Source organism: Palaemon carinicauda, chromosome 7 (genome assembly GCF_036898095.1).
Source record: "Palaemon carinicauda isolate YSFRI2023 chromosome 7, ASM3689809v2, whole genome shotgun sequence".
Taxonomy (NCBI): Eukaryota; Metazoa; Arthropoda; class Malacostraca; order Decapoda; family Palaemonidae; genus Palaemon; species Palaemon carinicauda.
The window spans coordinates 69,409,453-69,416,952 of NC_090731.1; positions in this window are offsets into that span (position 1 = coordinate 69,409,453).

Sequence of the window (7,500 nt, forward strand, 5' to 3'; positions counted from 1 at the left end):
CGAGTTTATGGCGGCGCAGAATCAACGTATCAGAAATTGTTGGTTAGTTCAGAGAAGGGAAATCAAATAGTGAATATTTGCTGCGTAAAAATATTTACATACTCTGATAAGATTGATTATTTAGAAAAGGTTAAATTTAAACTGAATAATTAATCTTATCAGAGTATCTTCTTTTGGAAGGGAAGAAGATTATGGATTGACCCCACATAAAAAGTGGGAAAAGTTGCAGACAAAAAAGATACTCCGATTAGATTAATCATTCAGTTAAAATTTAACCTGTTCTACTAACTGGTTAGGAATTAATAGTTGAATAAGAGCATTTAAGTGTAAAGAAATTAGGAAGACGGGTGTTTGCAAGTTCATGGGGATGAATTATTAACAAATAGTTAACATTTTAAATTGATAAAACTCCATCAGTATTACTGGATGCTGACCAGGAAATCATACCACCCCTCACCGCAAACTCCCCCAATCCCCAACACAAAAGAAAAAGCTCTAAACTTAGGGTTAAAGTGATGCATATTGCGCTTCTGACAAGAAAATATTACAGCAGGTAGCACAAACACTAAGAGCAGTTACAAGGAGTTAAAAGGATTTTGGATGTCTCAAAGAATTTTTAGTCCATCCGCAGACTCCATTTGCTCTTTGGTAAAGCGATTTTGTTTAAGCCTTTAGAGAGTTCTTATTATCTTGTCTAACTTATTCTTGAACTCTTTTACCGTGTCACTGTTTATTACATCTGCAGGAAATCTTTTTAAAGTATATGCTATTTTTTATGTAAAGAAATTGCCACATTGAGTGGTGTTGCATCTTTTCAATTCTAGTTTTCATCAGTTACCTCTAGAGTCTAGACCTATTTGTGTTAAACGTGAATAGATCGTTGCAATCTACATTTGCTATTCCTTTGCAACATGAACCATGGCATGAGGTAAAATAGTGTTGCTACAATAATTTCATGTTTCAAACTTGATTAGAAAAGATTGAAAAGGGAAGTTCCTAAGTTCTCTTGTTTGAGTGTACACTCGGACACACTATTCTATCTTATTTCTCTTCCTCTTCTTTCTTGAAGTGTTTATAGTTTATATACGAAAGATCTGATTTAATATTGCCACTGTTCTAGAAATACTTTACTTCAATTTTTCATTAGTTCTTTTATAGTTTATTTTCTTGTTTCCTTTCCTCACTGGGCTCTTTTTCTCTGTTGGACCCCTTGGGATTATTGCATCTTGCTTTTCCTATTACAGATATAGCTTAGCTAGCAATAATAATGATATTAATAATATGTAATTTTTATCTTATAAGGGATTATTAGTTACCATGAATGATTGAATAATTGCCAGTAAGTAAATTTAAATATATTATTGTTCATTACTTCTCATATAGTTTATTTATTTCCTTATTTCCTTTCCTCACTGGGCTATTTTCCGTGTTGGAGCCCTTGGGCTCATAGCATTCTTCTTCTCCAACAAGGGTTTTAGTTTAGCTAATAATAATAATAATAATAATAATAATAATAATAATAATAATAACCCAATATTGGGTGGACTATGCATCAATGCTGAAAGTGTAGCATCCATAAACGAAGCCTTTACTCTGAGTCCACGAAAGTTGATAAGATAATCATCGTTAGAGACATGGCTTTCAAAGTCTACTGTGTATAAGATTCCAAATCAAGATTCTACATGAAAGCTCACGAGATCCAATCTCTTCAAATGTGGTTTGAAGAAGACTATCACGCGTGACCATCTTTCTGATATTATAGTCACCGCAAAGATTCTGGGTGAAATAAGCAGCACCTACTGATGAAGTCATAACCAATCACGTCGTCTCCCATGCTAGATGCGGTCACAAAACATATACTAACCTAAAATCACTTTAAGAAGATGTGTTGTGACCGCTGTTATGCGGGAGACAACATGATTGGCTATGACGTCATCAGGGGGCGGGGCCTATTTCACCCGGAATCTCTGTGGCGACTATAGGTCCAATATAAACAATGATGATGCTTATTTTAGTAGTTTTATTCCATTTGGTGACAGTTTCTTTGATGATCCTTTATTGTATTAAGATTTAACCCTTTATACAGTAACAGTTGATTTTAGTTCATTCAACCAAAAAAATATAGTCTGTTTTTACTTATGTTGATAGCATGAACCAAAAGTAACGGCATGAACCACAAATAATTAAAAAAAATAAAAAAAAATAACCATTTATATGTTGTGATTTAATATTTTGTCGATTTTTTTTTTATTTCGATTGCTATTAATTTTTACAAATTTTTTAGAGATTGTTATTTATAGTTATTTTGTGAAACGGGCTTTATGAGCACCCTGTTGCAACAAAAAAATTCATAATCTCAAGTTTATCTACAAAGAGAATAATTAATGAGAAATTGCCTTTGAATAATCAAAATATTTTCATAAAGACCATTCGATAGAAAGTTCAAATTATAATAAATTGCGTTCAACTGAAATGTGGTCACTGTCAGTCATCTTTCCAATAATATTTGGTATGAATCAGAATCCTCATTTTTACAGCATCCAGCGTCCATGGTCTCAGGGTCAGGTTCAAGTATACATACGTATTACGATTATGTAAAGTCATTTGAGAAATAGTGACATAATCGTGTGTATGGTATGACAATGACAATGAAACAATGTTCAACATATTTTGTAGATTTGAGAACAAAGCCCTCAGAAGAATATTGGGAGTTAAATGGCAGGACAGGATTTGATATTATTTATTATTATTATTATTATTATTATTATTATTATTATTATTATTATTATTATTATTAGCTAAGCTACAACCCTAGCTGGAAAAGCAGGATGCTATAAGCCCAAGGGCACCAACAGGGAAAAGTACCGAGATAACTCAAGTGCCATATGTGGAGGAGATCAATACGAGGAGTCGATGTAGATTGTTTGGGAATGCTCACCATGTTTTCAACTGAGCTCCACAAGGCACTAGAACAGTTGGAAGACCCAGGCCTACATGGCTGAAGACTATGAAGCGTGAAGTGGAAGATGATGAATGGAGAAGGATTGAATTAAAAGTTCAGTATAGAGACTTCTGGTGAAATCTTACTGAAGCCCTTTTGCGTCGATGAGCGTAGGAGATGACGATAAGGAAGATAAAATCCCTGCGATTTTATTTTAAGACCAAGTTATATTCCTGACCCTAAGTGCATCTAAGCAGATAACTCCCTGTCCCCTACACATTACATATCTCCTATTGTATTATTTTTACTGGTCTATTTTCCATCGAAATTTTCATATGTTGTTCCACCTTTCCAAACATAGAGCTCTAATACAATAATATCTGTTATGTTACGGGCTCTATAAAAACACTATTCTAATAGCTATTATCACTATCATCCAGTTCGTGGATATGTGAATCCCAACTGCTCCAACCTCAAAAAGAATCCAAAGGTGAATTTACGTGGCCATGAGTTTAGTACGCAAACTGGCATGATTGTATTCTACATTTTCATAAGTCTGTCTTAGCTGGCAAGGTTTTAAAGGTTTAAAAATTTAAAGGCCCCTCATGAGTAGCAGAGGCAAGGGATAGTGACATTACCCTAGCAAGCAGGACAATGCCTTAGAGACTGACCATAAATATATATATATATATATATATATATATATATATACATATATATATATATATATATATATATATATATATATATATATATATATATATATATATATATATATATATTATATATATATATATATGATCAACGACCAAGGCTCATCTTCAACCAAGCTAGGACCAGGGAGGGTTAACAAAAAGCTGCTGATACCTCAGCAGGTAGACCTGTAGGCTCAAAAAAACCTCGCATCCTTAGCTCTCAAGGATGGTGAGGTTGCAGAGACTAAATGAACTAACGAGTTTGAGCGGGACTCGAACCCGAGTTTGGCAATCACCAGGCAGAGGCGTTATCAAAACTAAAAGAACTAGCGAGTTTGAGTGGGGGCTCAAACCCCAGTCTGGCTATCACAAGACAGAAGTGTTATGAAAACTAAAGAAACTAACGAGTTTGAGCGGGGCTTGAACCCCAGTCTGGCGATCACCAGGCAGAGGCGTTATCAAAACTAATAGAACTAACGAGTTTGAGAGGGGTTCGAAATCCAGTCTGGCGATCCCCAGTCAGATGCGTTATCAAAACTAAAGGAACTAACGAGTTTGAGCGGGGCTCGAACCCCAGTCTGGCGATCACCAGGCAAAGGCGTTATCAAAACTAATGGAACTAACGAGTTTGAGTGGGACTGGAAACCCAGTTTGGCGATCACCAGGCAGAGACGTTATCAAATCTAAAGGAACTAGCAAGTTTGAGCGGAGCTCGAACCCCAGTCGGGCTATCACAAGGCAGAAGCGCTATCAAAACTAAAGGAACTAACGAGTTTGAGCGGGGCTCGAACCCCAGTCTGGTGATCACTAGGCAGAGGCATTATCAAAACTAAAGGAACTAACGAGTTTGAGAGGGGCTCGAACCCCAGTCTGGTGATCCCCAGGCAGATGTGTTATCAAAACTAAAGGAACTAACAAGTTTGAGCGGGGCTTGAACCCCAGTTTGGCAATCACCAGAGAGAGACGTTACCAAAACTAAAGGAATTAACGAGTTTGAGCGGGACTCAAACCCCAGTTTGGCAATCACCAGGCAGAGACGTTATCAAAACTAAAGGAATTAACGATTTTGAGCGGTCTTGAACCCCACTCTGGTGATCACCAGACAGAGACGTTATCAATAGGCCAAAACAACCATAACCCCTATATGTGATGAATGCCAGTTGAAACAGGAGCAATATCTCCTTTCCTTTTGCATGTGTTTAAAGAGCTTTGTGTATATTACTAACACTATACTCTGACTCCTAGCTACTTTTCGTTTAGAAACCGGAGAGGCAAATGAGCATGCTACGAGGATGGATCAGAATATCCAGCCTACATGATGAGTCTGAATTGTATTATGAACTCTTCAGTGTTGGTTAAAGTTATAATAACAATTTTCTATTTGGGGAAAGATAGGCGTGTTCCTAAGGTTTAAAGACCGTTCATTAATGGCAGAGGCAAGGGAGAGTAACATTGCCCTAGCAAGCAGGACAGTGCCCTAGAGACTGACCATATATACATATGATCAACGTCTAAGGCCCCTCTCCATCCAAGCTAGAACCAGGGAAGGCCAGGCAATATCTGCTGAGGACTCAGCAGGTAGACCTACAGGCTCCTCCATAGCCCCCGACCTTAGCTCGCAAGGATGCTGGGGTTGCAGCCGCCAAAGGAAACAACGAGTTTGAACGGGACTCGAATTCCAGTCAGGCAGGCAAATGTTAGGGACGTTACCAAATAGGCCACCATAACCCCAGGAATTTTTCTGTTTGCCCGAGCAACAAATTTTGAAACAAATTATTAACCAACGATACGGATTGTTGCTAGGGTGGAGAGAAAAAGAGATAAAAGTGAATAAAACACACGTGTCCATCTCCTTTATAACAGTTACATGTCATCAAAAAGGTTTGACGTCAATAAGGCAGTGCCTATATTATGGAGATGAAACCTAAAATTGAAAATATCTCTCTCTCTCTCTCTCTCTCTCTCTCTCTCTCTCTCTCTCTCTCTCTCTCTCTCTCTCTCTCTCTCTCTCTCTCTCTCTCTCTCTCATTTGAGTGTCTGAAATTAACATAAAATTTCTTTTCTCTGCCATTATTATCAACGGAGTTCAGTCTTGCCAAAAGTCACACAATTTTTGTTAACAGATGCAAATTTTCACAGAAACTATTTTCATCATTCGTAAAGGTTTTCTAATATTTTACTTCACATTTTCTATTCATGATTCACAATACCTCTGAATAGCATCGTTTTAGATTTAAAAGAAAAATGCATTTTAAGTTGAGAAAATTTGGCTACACTTCTATTTCTATAAAAAAAAAACCTCCGAGAGATATTGAAACATTTAAGACGCATAGGATAGAAGCAAAATTTTATTTAGAATAATGAAGAGAACGGGATTATATACCTACGAATTTTTTTTTTCTGTTTAGAAAATTTTGGAACCCGTTTTACCAGAGATCCTCGGCAAAGATACGATTTTTACCAGTTCAGCGAAATTAATAGAAGACACAAAAGAGATAATTTTCTACACACACTAACTGTAAACAACAAGATATGTTGTATGATTTCATTACCTCCGCAAACGAAGTTGGAAAGAGGATATGTTTTACCCTATGCTTATGCGTGTCTTGTTAGTGAACACCTTCCAGGACAATTTTAATCGTAGAATAATGAAATTTGCATTGCTTACCTATTATGTAAAAAGCTAGAAATGGGTAAATTCTGGAATGTCAAGGGCAAAGGTCAAAGTCACGGTCAAGCAATATGTCCAACTCACGTAATCACCCATAAGTTTGGACATCGTTGTCACAGAGACTTCAAACTTGGTTCATATTTGAGTGTATGAAAATCGACGCCATTTAATACATGATAAGGTCGAAGGTTAAGGTCGAATTCAAGGTCAAGCAAAAGATCAATTTTAACCGTAAATTAATAAATATTGGAGGGGTTTTAAACTGTCATATAAAGAGCTGGAACGGATTAAATTTTCGAAAGCTAAAGGTCAAGGTCACGGACGAGCAATACGTCCATATCACATAATAATAACTTTGCCCTTCTAAAACACTTAGCATGAATATATTTTTTGCTGCTTGTGAGTGGAATCTCTCTCTCTCTCTCTCTCTCTCTCTCTCTCTCTCTCTCTCTCTCTCTCTCTCTCTCTCTCTCTCTCTCTATTTATTTTAGATTTAAATTTTGTGATTCCTTGAAATGATTGTATATTTGATGCTATACGTATTATGAATATATGCTGATGGTGTTATTCTTAATAATTTACAAAATAAACAAATTCTAATTCTGTGAAAACTTATTATGTATGTTCTTTGATATCCGTATTACTAAGAAATAAAATTCTAATAATGTAATATAAAAAAAACTGACTTATTAAACCTATAAGACATTTTTTTTTAATTCAGAAAAGTTAATTATTTCTCTATTGAAACTGAAAAATATTGGTATCAACTCTGTCACTGAATTACTGGAGAAGCAGAAGCAGACTGGATTCTGAATTTAATCGGGTTATTGAGGATAATAAAATTTAGTTCAATTACTTGTCCATTTCACGTGGAAATAATCCGGACAATGCCTGAAATTTTGAGGATTTTGTTTCAATCGCTGTTGATATTTTGAAGTATATTATTGTTTTAGTCTTCCTTTGAGGATATTCAGTTTCTGATTATCAGTTCTATTAAAAATAAAGCAGAATTTATTGTCAGTGTCAATACAAATGTATATTACCATAATAGATTGAAGGATTTTATCATAATTGCTCTCTCAACGAATAATATAATAAACCACTAATAAAAAGGTGCAAAAAGACGCCTTACTTTACTTATATGTGATAAATTGAAAAGTTAAAGACTTCATATATTTCTTTGGATTTATAAA